The sequence below is a fragment of the Callorhinus ursinus genome, unplaced genomic scaffold (assembly GCF_003265705.2).
Source record: "Callorhinus ursinus isolate GAN/ISIS: 27379988/994484 unplaced genomic scaffold, GSC_fseal_2.0 scaffold40, whole genome shotgun sequence".
Classification (NCBI taxonomy): domain Eukaryota; kingdom Metazoa; phylum Chordata; class Mammalia; order Carnivora; family Otariidae; genus Callorhinus; species Callorhinus ursinus.
This window is the reverse complement of record NW_027397102.1, coordinates 5,895,157-5,921,215: the sequence shown is the minus strand read 5'-3', so window position 1 is coordinate 5,921,215 and position 26,059 is coordinate 5,895,157. Positions and strand designations below refer to the sequence as shown.

General features: G+C 40.4%; 1 protein-coding gene and 1 long non-coding RNA gene across 3 annotated transcripts in view; one reads left to right on the top strand and one right to left on the bottom strand.

Annotated features, from left to right (window-relative positions):
* Positions 1-9,605, bottom strand: part of TENT5D (terminal nucleotidyltransferase 5D) — a 103,402-nt gene extending 93,797 nt beyond the window's left edge. The window contains exons 1-3 of the mRNA XM_073880918.1: positions 9,491-9,605; positions 4,179-4,259; positions 602-671 (exon numbers count right to left, since the gene is read on the bottom strand). The gene's annotated coding sequence lies outside the window, so the exon portion shown is untranslated. The remainder of the gene's footprint in view (positions 1-601; positions 672-4,178; positions 4,260-9,490) is intronic.
* Positions 9,606-9,838: 233 nt separating this feature from the next.
* LOC141370614 (uncharacterized) overlaps positions 9,839-26,059 on the top strand; it is a 336,998-nt gene continuing 320,777 nt past the window's right edge. For both annotated transcript variants that reach the window (XR_012374803.1, XR_012374804.1), the window contains exon 1: positions 9,839-9,965. This is a non-coding gene — a long non-coding RNA (uncharacterized lncRNA). The remainder of the gene's footprint in view (positions 9,966-26,059) is intronic.

The following is a 26,059-nucleotide window of genomic DNA, read 5'->3' as shown; positions in this document are numbered from 1 at the left end:
ACCCAGCGTGGCCCCTATTTGTATAATATAACACTATTAACTAAATATTCACCTTAATTTCACTGTATCCTATGAATTCCAGTAAACCTTTCTGAGTCTAAATATAGAAATTTACGTTGAGCTTGAGATTCCTTGGTTAAGCATGACTTTAAAAGTATCCAAAAAGGCTGGTACTAAGGATGAATATGAGAATTAGTAAGAAAAAAAAATAGGGAAAGTCTAATAAGAAAGGAGAAAGGAACATTAACAAAGTACTACTTGTATAAGTAAAAATGAAGAAATATAAGAAGAATAATATAATGGAGAATATGCCTATCAAATATATGTCCATAATTTTTCTTTCCCTCCCTCTATCCAAAGTTGAATAACTGCTTATTAAAACCATACTTTATTTATTAATGTAATTGTCAAAGAGAATTTTCAAGATGATCCTTTCTACCCTGTTCATAAATACATCTTAAATGATGGGTTATCTGTAGGGTGAAACAAGAAATGAAAGGCTTCATTCATGTTGTATGATGTATGGTCTTTAGCAAGTTCCATAACCTTTCTTTTCCCCTCCAATTCATACATTTGTGCCTCTCTAAACTTTGTATCTTACCTCCAGTTGGGGAAACTTCAGTTAGATAGATGAGAAATGTTGGAGGATTTCTTTTTACAAAGAATTAAATCTGAAAAATAAAAGAAATAGGTTATTAACTTTTGTGTATTCTGGATCATTGCCCAAGTCTCATTAAGCTTCAGCTTAGGGCCTGACTTAGAAATAGGTCAACTGAATTTAGTTACCATAAAAATTCACTGTTTTGATTTCAGGGAACTGAGATATACAAGGTCTGGCATAATTTGTGAAATGAAATTTTAAGCCTTTTTTGGCCAAATATGGAATTTGAGACTTGTTGTGGTGAAAGTGGTTATCTCAATGAAAAGTTCTATGAAAAAAATCTAATAAATACCATTTGACTAAGTTCCTCTCAAGAGTGCCCACAGGATTCTTGTTGTTCTACATTTTTTTCATAAATTCTTTTTTCCTTTACATTCTTGTCAGAATTTGCCTTTTAATTGACTGCCTCTTTTATTCTAGCTTTATGATGGATCAATTGATATATACTTCCCCTCTATATCTTCACATGCCTTACCCAATATCTATTTTAGGAAAGAATAATATACATGAAAATGTTAACTTTCAGTATACGTCAGCTACAACTCATCAACAATGGTCATTAAAATTGTGAGGTTCAGAGAAGAGGAAAGCATATGACAAACTTTCTAGGCCAGGGCTATGCTAATTAATCAAACAGGCAATGAACCTGAATACTCAAACTGTATACTTTTGCCTGGTACATTGATTTGTCCTGTAGATAGTCTTACCTTTTGACTGAATAAGAGCATAAAAAAGGTATTCTGGATTAGTCCATTCATCTCAGTATTATGTTTCTGATATCAGTTGTGTAGTTCTGAGCATATAGTAGACAATCAATATTTCATTGAACTGTTCTTGCATATCTGACTTCTAAACTATCCCAAATAAAAGCCATAAATTCTTCCATTAAATGCATGCAAATTTAACTCTTTTTGAATCTTTATTTTCAGTATACAAACCTTTTTTAACATATAAAATACTTTTTCATTTATCTTAATACAGCTATTTCTACCTATGTCCCAGTAATTCTACTTCCAGTATATACCTTAGAGAACTCTTGCAAATGTGTACAGTGTTACATAGTCACTGCAGCATTTCTTGTAATTGGAAAAGAATATGAAAGCAACCTATAAATATCCATAAAAAGGAAATGGATAATAAAATAAGCCATATTTATATGATAAATTATTACATACACAAATGTATAAACATCAACATGGGTAGGTGTCAAAAGTAATGCTGAGTAAAAGGTATGGAACCTAGACATATATTAAGTATAATATTGATGTAAATGTAAAAACATGTAAAATATTGTATATTTTCCATGAATGCATATTTATGCGTGGAAAAGGATACACACATTACATCACGAAAGTAGTTGCTTCCAGGAGAGCAGAGAATAAGACTAGTGAGTGTGGTCAAAGGAGACTTCAAATTCACTATATTGTTTCATTTATTTTATTTTAAAAAGAATGGGAAACAAATGTGACAAAATACTGACTGTTGTCAGGGCACTGGGTGGTGCAGTCAGTTAAGCATTCAACTCTTGGCTTTGGCTCAGGGCCTGATCTCAGGTCGTGATCTTAGGGTCCTGAGATCCATTTGGCTCCATGCTCAGTGGGGAGTCTGTTTGTCCCTCTCCCTCTGCTCCTCCTCCTCCCCCTTATCACTCAGAAATAAATAGGGGCACCTGGGTGGCTCAGTCGGTTAAGTGTCTGCCTTCGGCTTGGGTCATGATCCCAGGGTCCTAGGATCGAGCCCCACATCGGGCTCCTTGCTCAGTGGGAAGTCTGCTTCTCCCTTTCCCACTCCCCCTGCTTGTGTTCCCCCCCCCGTCAAAAAATAAATAAAATCTTTAAAAAATAAAATAAATAAATAAATCTTTAAAAATATTGACTTTTGTCAGTTCTTGGAGGTGGAAACATGGATGTTTAATACATTATTTTTATACCTTCTGTATTTTAAAAATTTCTCATAAAAATAAATTTTCTTATAAAACTACAAAGAGACTCATGTAATACTGAGAGCACATACTATAAACTTGTTAAAAACAAACAAAAAAAAGGAATACCTCCCTCTATCATTCAGTAGGCTGAGTCAGGAAGATCACCTACTCTTAGTTGCTTAAGATCCTAGGAACAAATTCATATTTACTCCACCCATACACTTCATGATTTCATTCTGATTCAATCAACCCATTCTTTCTATACAGAAGAATAGTAAATATTCTATTAATATTAAATAGTTTAGTCTGATCAAAGCCCTTCTGGCACTTTTTGTAACTTCCTCTCTGGCCCCTCTCTTGACATTAATTCTTTCTCAAGAAGTGGTGAACAGAAATGTCACAATTTTTCCAAGGACTAAGGTACCAGGCTTTTATATCAGTATGATTTTCTCTTTTGTTTCAAATACCTTTCTTGATGTTTACCTCTTTGTTAAGGGTTTTTTGGCTGCAGAAGACATTACTAAGCTATCATTTCTGAGAGCCTCTAAGTATTCTAACATTCAGGATAATCTCATTTAATCTTCACAATAAACCTAGGACATAAATATTATTTCCTCTGTTTCTGTAAATGAGGAAATTGAAACACAAAGAGATTAAATAATTTGTCCTAGATAATGACATACTAAATATAGGAACCAGAAATTCAAACCTAGCTCTGAATGACTCTAAATGTTCTGCTCTTTCCAATGCCTCCAAAGTGAAAATTTTTACAGTGACTTCAAAACCCCTTTCCTGGATCCAATTTTACCAATTTCAGTAAAACAGTTCAAAATCTAGACATGTTACTGCTGTATTACATTTGCTATGGTTATCCTTAAAAAAAGAATAAGCTGAAAGATGAAAGACTTTTTTTTTTTAATGTTTTGCTCTTAATGTTGTTGTGCATCTGTTGACTTAGCATAAAGGCAGCAACAGATGACTGTAGAGCTAGAGTAGTGGTTCTAAACTGGAAGTGATTTTATCCTCCAGAGGATATTTGGCAATCTCTAGAGACATTTTTGGTTATCACAACTTTGGAGGAGGTAAGAAGCTACTGATATCTAGAGGGTAGAGGCCAAGGATGGTGCTAAATGTCCTACAATGTACAGGAGAGCCCTCCAAAACAAATAATTGACCAGCCCAAAATGTCTATAGTGTTCGTTGTAAAACCCTGACACAGAGGGAAGAATTGTGGACCACACTATAGCTGATTTGGGGAAAAAATAATATTCGAAAATAATAGAATGTATGTTAACTATACTGCAATTAAAATAAAAAACTTTAAAAAATGGAACGTGTGTACTAAATTATAGAGAACTCAAAGAATTTACAAAGCATTCTAACTCTGTTCTAACCAATTACCAGATAAATTTCTAAAACCATGAGAATGACTTTGACAGAATTTTGACGTGAGATTCCATAATCATTCCATGGTAAGAAAGTAACAGTAAATAAAAGCAGTATCTAGAACTAAGTGTGTAGGTGCTGTGGTCAGGAAAATGGCATACAGGAGTACAGAGTAGTAGACTTTTAAGAGAGTGTTTTGTTTTTTACCTTGCCTTCACCTGTCCTTCTGATGAAAGTCTCTTATTTTTTTTCTTTTTCTTCTCTTAAAGAGTTTTCTTCAAACAGCTCCTAGATGGTAAAATAATAGAGATAAGGAAAAGTTTTATTAAAAGTGAGTTTCTCTATGAGAACCTACACCTATATTAAAGAATTTCTGAATCACACAACTCTCAAAAGTAACTTGGAATCATCCCAAATTGGGAAATTATCTCTAATAATAGCAAATACTTTATTCTTTCTCACCATTTCACCCTTTAAGAATCAATCAACTCATCTAATGACAAGATATAATTGCACTGATTATTCAAGTTTTTAAAAGGTTTCCTGGCAAAGGCAAATTTTAAAGTCTTGAGTGCTCTGTTAAAAATCAAAGCTTCCTAGAGAAATTATCTTTCTGACAACTATGTATTACAATCACCAAATATCACCATTTATTATTAAAATAACAATGAAATCTTAGGAATGACCACTTATAAAAATGATAAATATGTGGATTTATTTTTCCTTTCTTTTCTATTCAGTTGAACCTTAGACTCAGCTACTGCAGCCACTCAAACCCATTCTTCTTGTCTTCAAACTTCTGTTCCTACATCATCTTCTATTTGCCTCAGCTAATAGAGTTTTACCTCTTCTGTAGCTCTAGTCTTTCTCTTGTCACTTGAAGAGTGCTAGTCTAGGAAATTCTGCAAATCAAAACCAACAGAAAAATAAAACCAGCTAGGTGTTTGTTGCCTGCCTAGGGAAAAACTTTTCCCATTATGAACAAGAAAGACCCTACGAAAAAGCAAAACAGAGGATCATAGGGGAAGGGAGGGAAAAATAAAATAAGATGAAATCTGAGAAGGAGACAAACCATAAGAGACTCTTAACTATAGGAAACAAACTGAGGGTTGCTGGAAGGGAGGTGGGTTGGGGAATGGGGTAACTGGGTGATGGGCATTAAGTAGGGCACTTAATGTAATGAGCACTGGGTGTTATATGCAACAGATGAATAACTGAACTCTACATCTGAAACTAATGATACACTATATGTTAACTAATTGAATTTAAATAAAATAAGGTAAAAAAAAAGAAAAACCCTAAGACATGGATGGAGCTAGAGAGTATTATACCAAGTGAAATAAGTCAGGCAGAGAAAGACAAATACCATATGATTTCACTCATATGTGGAATTTAAGAAACAAACAAACAAAAAATGATCATGGGGAGAAAAAAGAGAGAGGCAAACCAAGAAATGTACTCTTAACTACAGAGAAAAAAACTGATGGTTATCAGAGGGGAGGTGGGGGGATGGGTTAAATAGGTGATGGGGATTAGGGAGTGCACTTGTGATGAGCACCAGGTATTGTATGTAAGTGTTGAATCACTAAATTGTACACCCAAAACTGATATTACACTGTATGTTAACAGGAACTTAAATAAAAAACTTAAAGAAAAGAAAGACCCTTAGTTTCTACCTCTCTATGATTTTTAGAAAACTGAATTTTCTTAAAGAAACCAGAGAGACTGCTGACCAGGTGGAATAACTGTTCATTTTACTCCTATACCAAATGGGCACCTAAACTATAGAAAGCTGGAAGCAGAAGTGATCTAATGAGTCCTCCTTGCCTATCTGCTACATGCATTCAAAAGTACTAGATTAGAAATCAAGGAGACCTGAATTGAATATAGACTCCATTTACTCAAAACTTGCTTGGGCAGGGGCTCCTGCCTGGCTCAGTTGGTGGAGCATTTCACTCATGATCTTTGAGTTCAAGCCCCACTTGGGTGTAGATCTGACTTAAAATAAAACTTGCTTGGGCAAATCATATGATCTCTCTGAGCTTCCCCCCCCTTTTTCTTTTAACTGGTAAAAAGAGGGTCATAATGCCTACTCAGCTTGCCTCAGACTACTTTAAGTATCAAATGAAATGGTGTATAAGATTTTGTAAACTATGGGGCGCCTGGGTGGCTCTGTTGGTTAAGCAACTGCCTTCGGCTCAGGTCATGATCCTGGAGTCCCAGGATCAAGTCCCGCATGGGGCTCCCTGCTCGGCGAGGGGCCTGCTTTTCCCTCTAACCCTCCCCAGTCTCATGTACTCTCTCTCTCTCTCTCATTCTCACTCTCTCAAAACAAATAAATAAATAAATCTTTTAAAAAAAAGATTTTGTAAACTATGAAGTTCATCTAAATTGAGCTAATAGGCATTACAGAATATATATTACTCTATATTAAATGTTCATTTCAGTTACACAAACAGAGGCAAAATATAGACTTCTGGGACCCATTCCATTTTTATTCTATCAGAACCTAGAGAGATGAGTCCCAGCCATTGGTATTTTTAACAAGAAACCAAAATTTGAGAAATATTACATATACTATACCATTCTCATTTCTGGTCTACTTTCTTTTTACTTCAATGAATGTTTAACTGTATGTACTATTTAATTTTCTGATCATCTTGAAATCATTTGGTAACATATAACAAAAATGCTGTGTTATCACAAAACAATGAAATGAAATTTTTTAAAATATTAAATAATTTAGATTTTAACTGAAATGTTTTAATAAATATTTTTAACTTTAAAAAGCAAAGCTTATTCTTTTTAACACAGTATATTGTAAAATATTTAGAGAACTAAGAATGATTAACCATGAAAATAACTCAATTTACTGAAGGAATTATAATTTACCACATTAGCTTTATTTGAATAATGTCAAATTTTAATATCTTCAATAGATGCTGACTTAAGATACTGTATTGGTTCTTTAAATCTCAATTACCCTGTTGCAAATTCACAGATATTTTAAAACACATCTTTCTAAGTATCCATAACTGAAATTTTCCATATCTGAGTTTATCAACTGATAAACTGATGCTGCTTCAGTTAAACCTTCATATTTAGAGTTAACTAAGTTCCAAAAGAACAATTTTGGAAGTCCTATACTTGTCATTTTTATCATTATAGCTCTGTTCAAAGGGTGAAAGGAGAAAAAAGTAGTTGCCTATTTAGGTGAGTCAGGGTTAAAGGTATTATTAAATCTAGAAGAGTGGAAGAAACAAAGCCAAGATCTAAGATAACCCAAAACAATAAGAAATATAAATACAATAAACAATAAATGAATAATAGTTCCTAGGGTGAGAGAGTAAAATTATGTTAAAGATTACATCTGGCTTTAAAAAGGTTAACTTTAATCATCACTTTAATAAAATAAACATTTCAAGATTTCATCCTAATATGTTTAGGAGACTTAAGTTATTGATCTTAAGTGTTTAGAATATGTGCTAATATAACACTAATATATCCTTAGAGGCTATATTAACCTGGAAACAACACAAATATCGAGACCTGAATTGGATAGGACAATGGATGAAAAATTACAAAATGTTCATACAGTGGAATACAGCAGTTAAAATGAATCAACTATGGTTACAAGCAATAATGCAGACAAGGAACATTATGAGTTACAAAAGCAAATCAATGAAGAAAAAGCACTATGATTTACACAGAGTTTAGAAATATGCAACAGTGAATAACATATTGTTTAGGGATGCAAATACTATGATAAAACTATAAAGAAAAACAGGGAAATTATACATAAATTTGAGACAGCAGTTGCCTCTAAAGAGGGAAGGAAAGAAATGTGATTAGGGAAGGGGTAAACAAGGGAATTTAAAAGGAATGGTAGTTTTCTTAAATTGGGTCACAGGTGTTTGTTGTATCGCTTTTTATTCTGTACTCACGTTTTACAAATATTTTATAGGTATTCAATATTTAATAAAAACAATTAAAATTTGATGTCTTTCCTTTCCATACTTTCTTTGTAATAAAAATTAATGATTTTAAGACATTTCAATTCCTTGCTTCAATAGCAATAACAATATACATATACTTTAAATATTTCTATTACTGGGCTTAAGATCAAAAATAAATTCTAAATCTAACTTTAAGACATAAGATGTCCAAGAAAAAAGATGAGGGCAATTTTTGGAGTCAAAATTAGTTCACAACTCATAAAAATAAAAACAATATCTGAATCTTCTAATTGGTTCGTCAAACATACAGGTTATGCATTTTTTTTTTTACCTAACATGGACAATAACAAACTTCCTAACTGAACAAATATCTTTAGATCTTAATTATACTAAAAACCCTATTCTATCCTAAAGATCCCCCTTTTAAGAAGTTCAACAACATGCAAAACACTTTAAAACCACTTTTTTAAAAAGGCTTACTTTATAGGTTACATACATATAACTAAAAATAACAAAAACATGGAAATGCATAAGCTTTAGTGGATTGTTCTAGTCTACATGTGGACTTATTGGAAGCACTGTGTTAATACATATTAAGCATCTAGGGAAGAACTTTTAAAAAATATTTTTCACTTTCATACCCAGAAAAAAAAGTTCTCAAACAGTAAAATACAATTGTTTATCTAGCATAGAAACTGATGAAACAATGATGAAATCTGCCAAGATTTTTGTCTCTATAAAGGTAAATCTTGCATCTGAAACATATATAGACAGAGCAAGATCAAAAAATAAATACAATCTTTATAGATTCATTTACGTAAGTGGTTTCCAGATCGTACGCTCCCTAAAACTTTAGGGAAAAAAAAAAAAGGTTTTCCGATATCAAGGGTTTACAATTAGTTAACAGTCTGAAGCCTACCAATCTTCATTAACACAAGTGTAAAACAGTACTTTTTAGAACCATTTTGGTGCAACGGGAAACAATCCTAAAGATAAAAAGGCCATTACATATTCATTATCCCCCCCATATATCGAAATTTTAAAGATGAGAAAATATTTAAATCCAAACTTATAAAATTCCTCAGTAAGAGAATAATTATTCTAGCTAATTTTTCCCAAAGCATCTCTTGGAATTTCCAAGAATTTTTACTTAAAATGCAGTGATACCGTCAAAGATCCCCTTTCTTCCCACAAATCTAGAGATGGCGTCTAATAAATTACCTTGGATATTTTAATGTCACATATAAAATTCCAACCACTAATGTTTCCATTAAGCCCCCGTCAATTATAATTTGGAGAGATTTCATAGTAATATTCGTATTTTACCCATCTGTGAAAAATAAGAATAATTTATTACGAGTTTATATTTTACAGCAACTTCACCTCTTAAACCTGAGCTTTTTTTTTTTTGTCTTCCCCTTCTAACTTAAAATTTTAAGGATCATGACCTTTTTTAAAACTTTAACTGAACCTCGCAACTCAAAATTCCCAACCCCGCTTATCCCATAGGTCCTCATTTCATAGGGTTATACACATTTTTAAAATACTGTAGAAACCCTATACCTTTTCCTTCATCCGTAAGACTTAAACTCTTGAGAGCAGAAGTGAGGGGCCAAGGATACTGTGAAATCTGAGGAAAGAGTTGGGACGGAAAGTTAAGTAGAGTTCGGAGTTCGACAAAAGAAAGAACTAGACGGTTAGCTGGGTGACGAAAACCGTTAGGCGTTGGTTTAAGGACACGAGGGGTAGGGGCATAACCCCTTGCACCCGCCAACGCCCCCAAGCGACTGCTGCCCACCTTAACAGCCTCTCTGACCCGCAGCCATTTTGGCGTTACACCAGCCCCGCCCCCTTGGTCGTAGGCGGCTCCACCCCCGGCAGGCTGTGCGCGGAAACAGGAACTGGGATTGTAAACCTAGGAGCTAGGCTGGCGGCGGGTCGGAAATAGGGCGGTACTCTGAGCGCTCTCCTATCAAATTCGTGCCACTGCTCTGGGCTGTCGCCTCACCAAAATTGTTGTGGGACAGTGTCGAATATGGTGAGTATCCTTTTAGGTCTGAAAAGCTGCTGTTGGGGTTTAGGGAAGGGGAGAAGTGCTGGGGCCTTGGGAGGCTTCTGTTGGTCACCTTTTAGGTCTAGTTGTGGAAGGATGAGGGCACTGATGCCGCTTGGTAGGCGCCTGTAACTTGTTTGTTGTTCCTGTGTTTCTTCGTAGCTGCCGCTATCCGGGAAGCTGGACTGCTTTGGCGAGAGTCGGAGGAGTTGGGGGACTAGTTTGAGATGATTCTTGAGCGTGAACCCTTCCTCATTCAGGGCTCCTGTCATTTGTCCTTACAGTTAGTTTATCGCCTTCTTAGAAATTGAGGGGGAGTTGTATGGATAAAGGCAGCAGGAGTTGTGGAACTTAGTTTTTCTGGATGTAGGTGACTGGTAATGAGGTGAAGTCTTTAATACTTTATTACCCTGCAAACTAAATTGAGTGCTTGCTTGTTAATCTGATTTAGCACATGAGGAAACTCATAGTTCGCTGAAGCTGGCAAACTCATCAGTTGCACCTGTGTTCCCACTTAAGCACTAAGGTCAGGGTTAGGAGCCAAGCTGTGTGACTCCCTGAATGGGAGAATGAAATCATTTTTCACTACTAAAATACCGTCACAAGATTTCCATTTCTCTGTAATTCCTCCTTCTTCCAGGAGTTGGCATTCTAGAAAATAGAGTAGCTTGGTATTTTGCCACTGAATGAAACTTGGCCAAATGACAAAATGTGGGTAACAGTTATTGTTTGATAGCTCGTGTTAAAGCTCTTTTGTCTTCATTAGTTTATAAATCTGAAAAATAGAAGGATTTCTTGTGGGAGGATTAAATTATATAAGCCATACTTAGACTATTTATATAGAATCATTTTCTATTCTGTGCTGAACTGACCAAGATAAACCAAGAATAAAATGAACCCTTGAGGAGGTGCAGAAATAGGTCATTTCATGAACAGAGTAAATGACTAAAAGGTCCAGTTATCACTGCAGCTCAAAGGATATAATTTATGGAAATGTAGTTGTGTTAGATGATGTTTTTTTTTAAAAGCAATTGGACTATGAGTCAGAAGATGAATCTCTAATACCAGTTCTTCCTCTTAAGAAATGAGTTAGGGCAAGTCATATAGCCTCTGTCAGGAAACCTTCATTCATTTATAAACATACTAACTGACGTGCCAACCTTATACAGATATTGTAAAGAGAAAATGAAATGGAAGGGCTTGTTAAATTGCAAAGTTTTGAACATACTGTTAAATATTATGAAATAGAGTACAAATTGCTATCTCTTTCTCTAGAACTTTTGGAAGGATTTGAGATAATAGCTCTAAAATTGCTTTTGTTTCCTACTAATAATATGTTATTTTTGCTCTACCTAAGCCTACCCTATGTGATTTACAGTAACAAGATAGTTACTAATTTACTGAAAAGCATGTATGCCTGACTATAATTAAAATCAATAGTACTGTTATCAATAGTTTAACACTTAAAATGAAATATTAACTATCGTTCTATCAAAAGAAGTGTAGAATCCAGATTTTTTCCTTGGAGTATAGAGAAAGAAAATGACCTGGACTCAGACCTTTCTTCCATAAATAAATAACATAAGTTGAAACTTGAGTAACACTTGTCCAAAATGCAAAAGTATCATTGTTACAGTATATAAGACGAAGTGTGCTAACAGTTGAATTAATATGGTAATTGTGACTTCTGTCTTCTGTTAAACACACTGAATTTATTGTGGTGGATTAGATTAAATTTTACTTTAAAAAACTCAATGGAATGGCCAAATTTATTTGTTGTAAGATGTTTTACAAGTTTAGAACTAAGCAATATGTGTGCAATATTAATACAGTGAATTTCAGTAGTGTTTGATTAACTTGCAGGAATGAAACAATAGAAGAGAAATTATTAAGGGACACTTCCCTACGCCAAGCTCCTTTTTTTGTCCTTCCTTTTCTATGTTCCTACCCCTCTTCTGGCATTTTTTTTTTTTTTTTTTTGGATTTGGCTCAAGCATGCTTCATACCCAGGAAGCTTTTCATGTCATCTTAATCTCCTAACCCTCTATCCCCAACAAACCTAGAAATCTGAGAGTACCAATTCCTACGCTGTGCTCATTTCCCCATCTGTCCCCCCGCCCCCAGTTTAGCTTTTTAACTCTATTGTAATTATAGGTTTACTTATCTATTTCTTACATTAGACTGTGAGTTCCTTGAGGATCAGATCCTTATATTTCATCTTTGAATCTTCATTTCCTTTCAGAGCATTTGCCCCATAATGGACACAAAATGGGTAAATGACCTTCTGTTAGGAATTAATTATTAACATATATTGAGTCTCTACTGTGTGCTGAGGAATGCACCCATGCTTTTGATAAAGAAGGTTATAAGACCCATTCTGAACCTTGAGCACCTTTTGATCTGAGTCAGGATACATGGGTGGGGATAAATATCAATACAAGGTAGCACATACTAAATGAGGTGAATGCCTGAACTGATTCTTGATCACATGTGTGGATTTACTAAACTTGAAATCGTATGTAAGATTTTTATGTTAGTATGTGCCTTTACCTGGGGAAAATATATGCAGCTGATATCTGTTTTTCCAAGTGATTCTAACCTGAAAAAGGTTGATAAGTAATGAAGTAGATAATAGATAGTGTAGATATTCTGAGAGTAGAGGAAAAGATGTTGTAAACCGGACTGGTATCATTGTCTCCTTGCCCAGACAGATGAGACTGTGTTATAGGCAAAGATTGCCAGCTACCTTAAAAATGTCTTTGCCATTATGAATGGCTTTATATCCTAAAGCAGAACTAATTACATATCAGAGTCTCTAAAGTTTTTATACTATTGATGAATGTATTGTGATTTTTTTGGACTAAATATTAATCTCAAATGTGCTTTTTAAATATTGTTATCTATCATTTGTCTTATAAATTATGGCCTGGCTAGCTAGTAGAATGTCGGGTCTTATAAGAAGTATTGAAGGGGGGGGATATCGGAGGGGGAGACAAACCATGAGAGACTATGGACTCTGAGAAACAAACTGAGGGTTCTAGTGGGGAGGGGGATGGGGGGATGGGTTAGCCTGGTGATGGGTATTAAAGAGGGCACGTTCTGCGTGGAGCACTGGGTGTTAAACACAAACAATGAATCATGGAACACTACGTCAAAAACTAATGATGTAATGTATGGTGATTAACATAACATAAAATAAAATTAAAAAAAAGAAGTATGGCATGTAAGGATTATTTATGGCTCATCATTTCAGGCTATTTAAGGACCAATTCTGAGTAATTCACTCTGAAAGCTAAAATACGAAGAGGGAAATATGAATTGTGCTGGATTTGAGCTCCTTCTTGTTTTATTCAACGATTACTGCTCAATTATCTATCTCTAGACTTCAGTCTTTGCATCTGTAAAATGAGGGAAGTTGACATGATTTCTAGGGTTCTTTTCCATTCTGATGCTCTCCCTGTATTTCTGTGATCCCAAACTCTACCTACCAGAAATACACAAAGAATGATCAAGATGCTGAGAGATGAAAAAAAAAGGAAGATTGGATCCATAATGCCACTTCTTCTCATCAAATGTATGAATAAAAAATCTATGACATTGGTATCACTGCTTTATTCCGGGACAGGCAGGTGCTAGTGGAACTTTTTAAAAAGATTTTATTTATTTGACAGAGAGCAAGAGAGCATGAGCAGGGGGAGTGGTAGAGGGAGAGGGAGAAGCAGGCTCCCCACTGAGCAGGGGGTTCAGTCCCAGGATCCTGGGATCATGACCTGAGCCGAAAACAGACACTTAAAGGAACGTTTTCATTTTCTTCTTCTTACCTCCATTTTTTTCCCCATCCTCTACTTCTTTGTGCCCAAAGGACTGCATAACCCTACTATTAGCACTTGGAATCAAATAGCTTTCTGCTCTACTGTGTTTGGAAAACTTTTTTACTTGGTGTTGCTCCACTACTCCAGAGAGGCAGGCAAGACGTAAGGTTTCTACTATGAAATTCTTCTAGTAAACTGACTATAACAGTTTTTCTTGAGATAGCAGACTGAGATCTTAAAGCAAGACTTCATTATGCATATATAATAAATGTGTTGAACCTTAATGATTCTTATTTATTGAAATTTTAAAGCAGTAATATATTAAGACATAGCTGATTTTTGTCCCTTGCCTGTCAGGAGTGTAATTGCAAATAAGTTAACTCACATAGAATGTTTTAAAGAGACAATGGGACTTTTTATTCCCCAACTATATTGTCCAGTTAAGGTATATGACTTAGTCATGAAGTGGTAATGAAAATTTAGTGAACCCCTGTAGGTGCTAAACTTTGTGCTAAGGATTTTGTATATATTTTCACAGACTCAAAACAACATTGTAAGACAGGTGGTAGTATCATTTTATAGAAGAGGAAATTAAATGTAAGAAAGCCACATTGCTTATAAGCACAGAGTAAAGAATCTTGGCTGGCCTCCTGTGTCTCTGTTGTATTCACTTCAACATAGTACCTCCACAGACAGCACAATTCATTTATGTTTAATGGAATCCTAGGATTATACAGAGATACTTTTTCTATATGTTGCCATTCCACTTCAGATTTTGCTTTAAAAAGAGTTTGAGAAACCATGAATCTACACAATCACTTTAGGGAAGCCTATCCTACGTTCTCTTGAAGACATTTCCTAGTAAATGTACACCTAGGTGAGGTAATGTTTTGCATTTCAATTTTGTAGAATTGGAAGGTTGGGAATTACTACTTTTTGAAAATTTGAAACATCTGAAATGTTGAAACGATTCGTTGATTTCCTTATTTATCAATCCCAAGGGCCATGTGAGTTTGATTTTTGCTTTTACATGGATTTCGGTAGAAGGAGGGTCACCTATTGCCATTAATGGAGCTCTTTGAGAACAGTTTCTCAGAGTCATTGTTATTGTTTATGTTAGCCATAAAGCAAACATGGTGGTGTATCCTAAACCCCATAGGAGTTCAGAGGGAGGTGGTAGAATGGGGAGAAAGAAGGATAAACTAGGCAAAGGAATTGTATGTAAAGGCATAAAGTCAGGTAACTGGTAGAGGCCAACATCCTTGAAGCACAAGGTGCTGGACCCTGGGATTACCCAACATCTAGTTTAGGGCCTTCTGCATCATTCTATACATGTTAATAAAATTACTGTTCAGTTGTTTTAAACTTTCAGTCCATTAAAAGAGTATTTCAGGGCGCCTGGGTGGCTCGGTTGGGCGACTGCCTTCGGCTCAGGTCATTATCCTGGAGTCCCGGGATCGAGTCCCACATTGGGCTCCCTGCTCAGCAGGGAGTCTGCTTCTCCCTCTGACCCTCTTCCCTCTCGTGCTCTCTATCTCTTATTCTCTCTCTCTCAAATAAATAAATAAAATCTTTTAAAAAAAAGTATTTCAGCCATTGTCTTTCCAGGGGCAAAGAAACACAAATGCTATCTTAGTAGCAACACTTTGCAAAATTGAATTTATGATTAGTCAGTGAAGGAGATTATTCTGCCAATGTTATTTTTCCAAATAGAAAAATATTCCAGGATTTATAGTCAACTAAAATATCTAAAATTTTGTACTTGGGTCAACTCTGGTTCATAGCTCAATTTAGTAGTTGAATTGATGCCATTATTTTCCATCTTAGCAATCAATTTCCCCACTTCAATATAGAGGATATTCACTTATTGTAGTATACACAGAGGGTGACTATTTGAATAGCAGACACCTGAATTTAAGGATCTCATACCCTGGTTATAGAAAGTACCCAAGAGTTAGAGGCAAGGGATGACCCAGGGATGTTTTGATTTCTGATGTTGGGCATAAGATTCATCATCAGGAAAACACTGGTGTTACAAGTTGCCTGGGCTATGTAGACACATACAAATATATTTGGCTGTGGTGGTAGTCTAAGATATGCGGTCCTTCTCTGGATTCATGTGCTTATGTATACTTAAACTGTACTAAAACTTTTCAGTAATCTTGTCTGCCATATCCTAGTGTAAGATTGAGGTTATTCATCTCCTTATTTATTTCTGAACATATAGAATATTTGGAATAAGAAATGGTAAAAATTTACATGCCATTAATGTATATCTAACCTCATGTTAGTTAATGTTTTTTAAATTGAAAACATGACTGTAGAAGGTGTGTGTGTGATGTGTGTGTGGGTACATACATACATGCACTTTCTGCTTTTGTGGAAAAGAATTGTTACTCTGAATTTATTAAAATAAGTAATAAAATAGTAAGAGTAATTATTGATGTAATTAATAGTCTTTTGTTTTCTTTCACTAGTAACTGTTGATTTGTATGAAGTATTTCTCATAGTTAAAATATACCTCCTGGCAACTAAAATTAATTTGTAAATTATTTAGGTGACTTTAAAATTTAATTTATAACACTCAAGCGTATAGACTGTTTACTAAGCCCCATATCCTTTCAAAAATAAAATATTCCTGATAAGAATTTAAAAATAATTTCATTATGCAGGAAAGTATTTTTTTAAATAGAGTGCCTTTGTAAAAAGAAACATTTTTTTCTGATCCTTTGGTCTTTTTTTTTATGTTATGATAGTCACCATACAGTACATCATTAGTTTTTGATGTAGTGTTCCATGATTCATTGTTTGCCTATAACACCCAGTGCTCCATGCAGTACATGCCCTCCTTAATACCCATCACTGAGATAACCCATCCTCCCACCCCCCTCCCCTCTAAAACCCTCAGTTTGTTTCCCAGATTCCATAGTCTCTCGTGGTTCATCTCCCTCTCTGATTTCCCCTGCTTCATTTTTCCCTTCCTTTTTCTAATGTCCTCCGTGCTATTCCTTATGTTCCACAAATAAATGAGACCATATGATAATTGTTTTCTCTGCTTGACTTATTTCACTTACATTAATCTCCTCCAGTTCCATCCATGTTGATGCAAATGGTGTATATTCATCCTTTCTGATGCCTGAGTAATTCCATTGCATATATGGACCACATCTTCTTTATCCATTCATCTCTTGAAGGGCATCTCAGCTCTTTCCACAGATTGGCTATTGTGGACATTGCTGCTATGAACATTGGGGTGCATATGGCCCTTCTTTTCACTACATCTGTGTCTGTGGGGTAAATATTCAGGAGTGCAATTGCTGGGTCATGGGGTAGCTCTATTTTTAACCTTCTGAGGAACCTCCATACTGTTTTCCCAAGTGGCTGTACCAACTTGCATACCCACCAACAGTGTAAGAGAGTTCCCCTTTCTCTACAACCTCTCCAACATTTGTTGTTTCTTGCCTTGTCAATTTTTTTCTTTTTTCTTTTTTTTAAGATTTTATTTATTTATTTGACAGAGAGACAGAGAGAGACAGTTAGAGAGGGAACACAAGCAGGGGGAGTGGGAGAGGGAGGAGCAGGGTTCCCACTGAGCAGGAAGCCCGATGCGGGGCTCAATCCCAGGACCCTGGGACCGTGACCTAAGCTGAAGGCAGACGCTTAACGACTGAGCCACCCAGGTGCCCTTGCCTTGTCAATTTTTGCCATTCTTACTGGTGTAAAGTGGTATCTCAGTGTGGTTACAATTTGAATTTCCCTGATGGCTAATGATGTTGAACATTTTTTCATGTGTCTGTTAGCCATTTGTATGTCTTCTTTTGAGAAGTATCTGTTCATGTCTTCTGCCCATTTCTTGACTGGATTATATGTTCTTTGGGTGCTGAGTTTGAGAAATTCTTTATAGATCTTGGATACCAGCCCTTTATTTGTAATGTCATGTGCAAATATCTTCTCCCATTCCATGGGTTGCCTCTTTGTTTTGTTGACGGCTACCTTTGCTGTGCAGAAGCTTTTTATCTTGATGGAGTCCCAAAGTTCATTTTCGCTTTTGTTTCCCTCGCCTTTGGAGATGTGCCTTGAAAGAAGTTGCTGTGACTGATGTCAAAGAGGTTACTGCCTATGTTCTCCTCTAGGATTTTGATGGATTCCTGTCTCACATTGAGGTCTTTCACCCATTTTGAGTTTATCTTTGTATATGGTGTAAGAGAATGGTTGAGTTTCATTCTTCTGTATATAGCTGTCCAATTTTACCAGCACCATTTATTGAAGATGATAAGGAAAATTGTGTCCTAAGATGGCCAGCCGAGCCAGTGAGAGACTCCCAGTCCTTGCCCCAGGGCTCTTCTGGCTTCTCCCTGCTCTGCTTCCCGCACACACCAATCCGGGTTCTTCTCCCTGCTCTGCTTTGCGCACGTGCCAAAAGAGCCAAGTATGCGGAAGTAGAAGAGTATAAATTGCCCCCTTTGTTTGCTCTCGGGGCTCAGACCTTTGGAGACCACTCTCCTCTGAGCCCACCAGTGTTAAATAAACCTCCTATCCTCCAAGATCTCTGAGTGCAGCTTGGTTCTTCCATCAGGCGATCCAGTCAAGCTTCCGTAACATTTGGGTCCCTGACCGGGAAAACTAACCGCACTGGCCCATTGTTGCCACTGGTTTGGGGGCAACGGCGGGGCAGTGACTGAACGAGGGATCGTAATGGAGAAGATGTGCCCTGCCTAATTTCCAGCAGTCTTCCACCCTGGTCAACTCGAGCTGGCCCCACTCCGCTGTTCCTGCCAGACTCAAGGAGACTTGGCAGGTGAGGACCTGATCCCGGTCGTCGGATTCCAGTAAGGCCTGGGGCCCCAGGACCCAGACAGGCCCACCCCATTGGGGTGGAAGGGGAGCCTGATCACCTCCCAGGTACCTCTTAGAGGTCTCACAGGTAGAGATTCCCAGGGAGGGAATGTAATAACTTCTGGAGTATGAATGTGAGAGTGAATGTGCAGTCCGACCTGCCATGCTCAAGCAGAGTGATTCTGTGACTCCACAGGTGGGCACCCTTAAGGTCCCCAGAAGCCTACAGAGTCTGAGTGGGCCCATCTGCAATTCCGTGGTGAACAGCATACAGTTTATGGTGGCACCAGAATAGTTTGCAATCGTCAGTCACAACGCTGAGACCGCTATGGCTAAGCCTCACCTAAGCTCCTTTGGGACAGGCCAGACAGGCATCTGATTGGTCTTCTCACCTCAGGAGGCACCCCAACCTTTGTCTCTCTCTGCGCCACTGCACATGGGGACATCACCATGGGCTCAAGGCAGAGTAAACCTATGGTTCTAGAGATCATGATCAAAAATTTCAAGAAGGGGTTTTTGGGAGACTGTGGAATCAGGATGAACCCCGGCAAGTTGAGAACCCTATGTGAATTGGAATGGCCCACCTTTGATGTCAGATGGCCTTCAGAAGGGACATTGGGTGTCCCAACGATTTGTCGAGTATGGCGAGTCGTAACAGGAGAACCAGGACACCCTGACCAGTTTCCGTACATTGACTCCTGGCTAGGAATTGCTCAGACCCTTCCCGCCTGGGTGCGATTCACTTGCAGTAGGCAGGGACAGGCCAGGGTCTTAATCGCCTCATCTAAGCAACCTAAAGAAGATCAGCAAAAGCCCCAGTCTCCACAAATCCTAGCCAGAGATCCCAAGGATGAACCGACCCTGCCCCCACTGTACATACCCCCGAGACTGCCTACAACTGGCCCTTCAGATCCAGACGCTCCACCACCATCGGTTTCACAGATGCACCCGGGCCCAGAGGATCCACTTTCTCCAGGACCAGCAGCCAGGCTGCATCCCAGTCCAGGCGCAAGCACCCTCCAAATGCCAGTACGAGAGATGCAGGAACCCGAGAGGCACGATGAAGACGGGACGGTCCAACCTGGCCATTCCATGATGTATTATCAGCCCTTCTTCATCACCGAACTCCTCAACTGGAAACATAACACCCCATCCTACTTTGAGAAACTGCAGGCTATGGTAGACCTCATAGAATCACTCTTCCAAACTCATCGGCCAACCTGGAAAGACTGCCAACAGTTACTCCACACCCTTTTTAACACAGAGGAAAGGAGGAGAATAATGAAAGATGCACGGCAGTACCTGGAAGAGCACGCACCAGCGGGAGTCATCGACCCTGCTGCCTGGGCTAATGCAGCCACACCCGAAGAGCGCCCAGCATGGGACTTCACCACAACTGAGGGACAGGCCACATCTGCTGGTACCAGGAGGTCCTCCTCCGGGGAATCTGGGCAGAAGCTAAGAAACCCATGAACATGACTAAGGTATCCTCGGTCACTCAACGACCAAGGGAGTCCCCTGGGGACTACTATGAAAGACTATGTGAAGCCTACAGCATATACACTCCATTTGACCCCAAGGCACAGGAAAGCCAACAGATAGTAAACCTCTCCTTCATGGTTCAGGCCACCCCAAACATCAGGAAAAATCTTCAGAAACTAGAGGGTTTTGCCAGGATGAACATCACCCAACTAATAGAGATTGCCAATAAGGTCTACATGAACAGGGAGATCGCAGCCAAACGGGAAGTTGACAAAAAGATGAAAATGAAAGACTCCTCACCACTGCCCTGAAAGAAAAGGACAACGCAAAGGCAGAGAGACCCCAACCACTGAAAGGGGGAAACCCAGAACCTCCTTGACAAGGGATCAATGTGCCTACTATAAAGAGAAAGGGCATTGGAAAAACAAATGTCCCAACCTGGAAAAGGCTCAAAAGCCCAGCTGCTATAAGGAGGAACCCCGAGAGGAGGACCTCATAGGCCTTGCAGGAATGGACTCAGACTGAGGGGGGCAGGGCTCTTTCCTCTTTGGCCCCCATGAGCCCACAGTCAAAATAAAGTTGGGGGCCCAACAAGTGAGGACCACAAGGTCCGACATGAATTCCTTTATCTGTCCAATTGTCCCATCTCTCTCCTGGGCCGAGACATACTCTCCAAGCTTAGGGCTCAAATAACCTTTGAGCCCACTGGACACACTAGCCTCTGATTGAACCCAAGGCAAGAGGAGACGGGGTCTCTAATACTAGCAATTACCACACCAAGGGAAGAAGAATGGAGGCTATTCTGTGCCCAGGCCCAACTGAGCAGCCTGCCAGAGTTCAGACTCACCTTCCCTTCAGTATGGGCTGAAAACAACCCACCTGGACTAGCCCAGAATCGGGCCCCTATCAATATTGAACTGATCCCAGGAACCCAACCTCAGAGGCAAAGGCAATACCCCCTTCCACAAGAAGCTAAGGTCGGCATCCAAGAACATCTGACCAAACTCAAAGAAGCAGGTATTCTAGTCGAGTGCCAGTCAGCCTGGAATACCCCACTCCTGCCAGTCAAGAAGCCAGGAGGGGGATACCGACCAGTTCAAGACCTGCAGGCCATCAACAAGGTGTCCCATCTCTCTGCACCCAGTGATCCCGAATCCATACACCCTCCTTGGCCAAATCCCGTGGTTGGCCAGTGGTTCACTTGCCTAGATTTGAAGGATGCCTTCTTCTGCCTCTGCTTAGCTCCCCAGAGCCAGCAACTATTTGCCTTTGTATGGTCTGAACCCAATATAGGGCGCCAGATGCAACTGACTTGGATGCACCTCCCACAGGGGTTTAAAAACTCACCAACCTTCTTTGGGGAAGTGCTGGCCATGGACCTCGCCAGCTTCCCAAGAGGGGCCACACGATGCATCCTCCTCCAGTATGTGGATGACCTCCTCCTCACCAGTGACACACAAGAAGACTGCACAAAAGGCACAGAGGCCCTCCTACAGCCCCTGTCAGACTCGGGATACCGAGCCTCATGGAAGAAGGCACAAATCTGCCAACAACAGGTCCGATACCTTGGTTTCCTCCTCACCCAAGGGAAAAGAGAACTAGGGCCGGAGAGGAAGAGTCATCTCCCTGCCACAGCCCCAGACAAAAAGGGGCCTATGAGAATTCCTGGGGGCTACAGGATTCTGCCACATCTGGATCCCTGGGTTCTCAGCATTAGCAAGACCCTTTTATGATCTCTTAGGGGATCCAAATCGAGAACCCTCTACCTGGACTGAGGAAGCAGAAGCCGCTTTCACAGAGATGAAGACCACCCTGGGGCAGGCTCCAGCCCTGGGCCTACCAGATGTAGAAAAACCCTTCAATCTCTTTGTGCATGAAAAGGAAAAAATAGTGCTTGGGATACTCACCCAGACTGTTGGACCCTGGCAACGGCCAGTTGCTTACCTGTCAAAGAAGCTGGACCCTTTGGCAGCGGGATGGCTGCCGTGCCTCAGGGCATTGGCAGCCACAGTCCTACTCATCAAGGAGGTGGACAAACTTACCCTGGGGCAAGAACTTAATGTCAAGGTCCCTCATACAGTGTGTCCCTCATGAATGCACAGAGACACCGCTTCCTTTCCAACTCTCAGCTAGCACAGTACCAAGGTCTCCTCTGCGAAAACCCATGGGTCACCCTTGAAACAGTAAGGACTTTAAATCCAGCAACCTTTCTCCCCACGGAAGAGGGGGACCCAGACCATGGCTGCTCCGAGGTGACTGATGAAGTCTACACAAGCCGTCCAGATCTGTAGGATCATAAAGAATCCAGAGCTCACGCTGTTCAGCGATGGCATCAGTTGCCTACAGGAGGGTGCCTGGAAAGTGGGTTATGCAGTAACTACAACCACTGAAGTCCTAGAAACTAAAGCATTACCAGCTGGATGGTCAGCCCAACAGGATGAATTATATGCCTTAGTCCAAGCCCTCAACCTTGGTGAAGGCAAGCGAGTCAACATTTATACTGACTCTTGGTACGCCTTTGCTACTATACATATACATGGAGCCATCTACAAGGAAAGGGGCCTCCTAACTGCAGCAGGAAAAGCTATCAAGAACAGAGAAGAGATAATGAGACTCCTTGAAGCCATCTGGCTTCCAAAGGAAGTAGCAATCCTGCACTGTAAGGGACACTAGAAAGGAGACAACCCCATAGTGTGGGGAAATAATCTGGCAGATGAGGCAGGCAAGACCTCAGCCAGTGAGGACACAGACAGAACCCCTTCCCTCACCATGGCCCTAACACCCCTAGAAGAAGTCCCTCCACCCAGTTCACTAAAAAGGAAAAGGAATGGGCCATGGCTGAGGGAGCCACCCTGACTGAAAAGGGATGATGGATGATGCCAGATGGGCACATCTTTGTTCCAACAGCAACTGGAGGGCATCTAGTCAAGGAATACCACCAACTCACTCATCTGGGAAAAAGTGCATTAGAGGCCCTTCTCAAGAAGCACTACTACATCAGTCAGCTGCCAGCACTATGCCAAGCAACAAGTGAACAATACATAACATGTACTAAAAATAATGCTTGGTCTGCACCATGGCCCCTGCCAGGTGTCCAGAGGATGGGAGCAACCCCCTTCAAAGATCTAGAGGTAGAATTCAAAGATGTGCAGCCAAGCAGAGGGTTCAGATATCTCCTAGTAATAGTATGCACATACTCTGGGTGGGTCAAAGCCTTCCCGACTAGGACATAGCAAAGCCGGAAGTAGCTAAAGTCTTCTTGCAGGAGATTGTGCCCCGGTTTGTCCTGCCATTAACAATCCATAGTGACAATGGACCTGCATTTGTGGCAGACATTGTACAGGTCTTGACCAAATCTCTCAACATCACCTGGAGACTCTACACCTCTTACCGGCTCCAAAGTTCAGGAAAAGTAGAGTGAATGAATCTCACCCTCAAAGGAACCTTAGCAAAGTTTTGTCAGGAGACTAACCTCCATGGCTGGATCTGCTATCCCTAGCACGCCTGGGACATCAGGTTTCTCCCCATTCGAATTAATATATGGACGGCCTCCCCTGTGCTTGGGAAGCCTTCCAGGAAACTTGCATCAGGTTGGAGATAAAGGGATACAGGAGCAACTTCAGGCCCTGGGGGCCACCCTAAATAAATTACAAAAGTACACCATCGAGAGGACCCCAATCTCCTTAGGGCCTCAGGTACACTCCTTCTGGACAGGGGACTCAGTTTGGGTCAAAGATTGGAAGAAAGACCCCCTCAAACCGCAGTGGACAGGGCTCCACACTGTTGTTCTAACTACCCCTACTGCCCTCAAGGTCTCAGGTGTCACCCCATGGGTCCACCACTCCAGAGTGAAGAAAGCTCATCATTTGGATGAGGAGCCGCACCAGTGGAGAGTCCAGCCAGATTTCATGAACCCACTCCAGCTTCACCTTCGACAAGACCCCACTGACTGATGGACACCTGCTCACCATGGTCCCTGGCTCTCATTGGCATGATTACCCTCATCTTGGGAATTGGACTCTACCCTGTTGCCCCTCCTGACTGGACTTTCCCCCAGAGGCTTACTATTGTCATTGCTTATTGGGTGTCCCTAAGATGTATTACTGCACTTCCTTGTCCACGGGTTTCATCTGCTGATGGGTTAGCCGTGATGGCTCCCTCTACCTAAGGTCATAGATCCCACTTTTATTGGCCCTCTGCTGTCTACTCCTGAGCACATTTCACCTTGGTTTTCCTGGCCCCAGTCAGTCCTGGTTTTCTGCTATCTGGTGCTGTTCCTCCTTATTTTCCTCTAGCTTGCCCAACCAGGCAAGGGGGGCAAACTCTTGTATCACCGTTACTGGCAAATGGTCTTTCCAGCTTATCCCCCTCAATCCTGCACCAGCACCCCCACTGACTTCTTCCACCTGGGATGGAAACATACCAAAGGTTAACCTCGATTTTGATGGATGCCAGGTTCTTGATACCTCCTGGGAACCTCACAGACAGTGTTCCAACCGTGGCCCTCACTCTGGTTACTGCCTGGTAGATAGCTACATCTGTGGGGGCCCTATACCTCAACAGCCAAACACCTGCCCTCAGTTCTGCCCACGAGCCTGGGGATGTGAGTCATGGATGGTGACTTGGCCAGGAATGGAATAATGGTCCACCAGGTGGTGCCTCAAACAGCGCAGTGACATCTGGATTTCCTTGTCATGCAACACCACCCCATCCTCTTGCTCTAACAATCACTGTATACCACTCACCCTCTCAGTCTTAGAACCCAATGCCACATCAAGGGCTACAGGAATCATTCCCCTGTTGGGCCAGTATCACCCTATGGAGACCGACCCCATGGCCAAATTTATGATTAAGTCCATGTTTACTCCAAGCCTTACAGTCAACCCCCAGAGTCAGACAGAAAATAACTTGCCCTGGCGCATCCCTGAGTCCCCCATCCACACGCAGCAAGCATCTATAGCGCAACTGTTAGGTATGATTAATGCCTCCCATCAAGCACTGAACCACTTGAATCCACCCTAGCTTCTGACTGCTGGATCTTTATGAAGCCTGGTTCTGTCCAATACCTAGGTGTCATCCTCAACCAATCTGTGTCACCTCCCACCTTGGCACTGGGGACCTCAGATTATCCCTTTCTGGCTCCAGTACTGCTGTATGGCAACTCTTCCTCTCCCCTCATGGGCCACAGTCAGGTCTGTGTGCCTAACAACACTTTTCTGGCTTGTGATCAAGGTGTATACATCTGCATCACCCCACATGATCTATCATGCACGCTTGTCAGTCTCTTACCCGATCTTTCAATCCTCCCTGGGAGTAATGTCCCACTCATATGGAGGCCTCCTAGCCACCCTGAATGCTCCCCCACAGCCATCCCTCTTATTGTAAGCCTGCTGGCTGCATCAGGTGTTGCCCTCGGTGCCACTGACATTGGGATGTCTCAGGTTCAGTACCAGGGGTTAACTCAACAACTTACAGCTGATTTTTCCACTCTCACTCAGTCAGCCCTGGCCCTGCAGCACCAACTCAATTCACTGGCCTCAGTGGTCCTCCAAAACAGGCGTGGGCTCGACTTGCTCATGGCCATGCAAGGGGGGCTCTGCCTCTTCCTACAGGAGGAATGTTGTTTCTATGGTAATGAGTTGGGGGTGGTCCAAGAAACTCTGACCCAATTACAGGAATGAATACATCACCAGTGGGAAACACTCCAGTGGACAACTTGGTGGGATACCCTCTCACAATAGTTCCCTTGGTTTGCCCCCCTTGTCAGCCCCCTCCTATTGCTTCTCCTCATAGTGGCATTTGGTCCTTGTTTTCTCAATGCCCTTACTAGGTTTATTACTACTCAGACTGCTAAAATCACACTCCAGTTACTCCTTACTCACTATCATCCCTTAGAAGATGAAAATGATGCCCTCTGAACTAGGTGTTTAAAGGGACATCAAAGGGGGG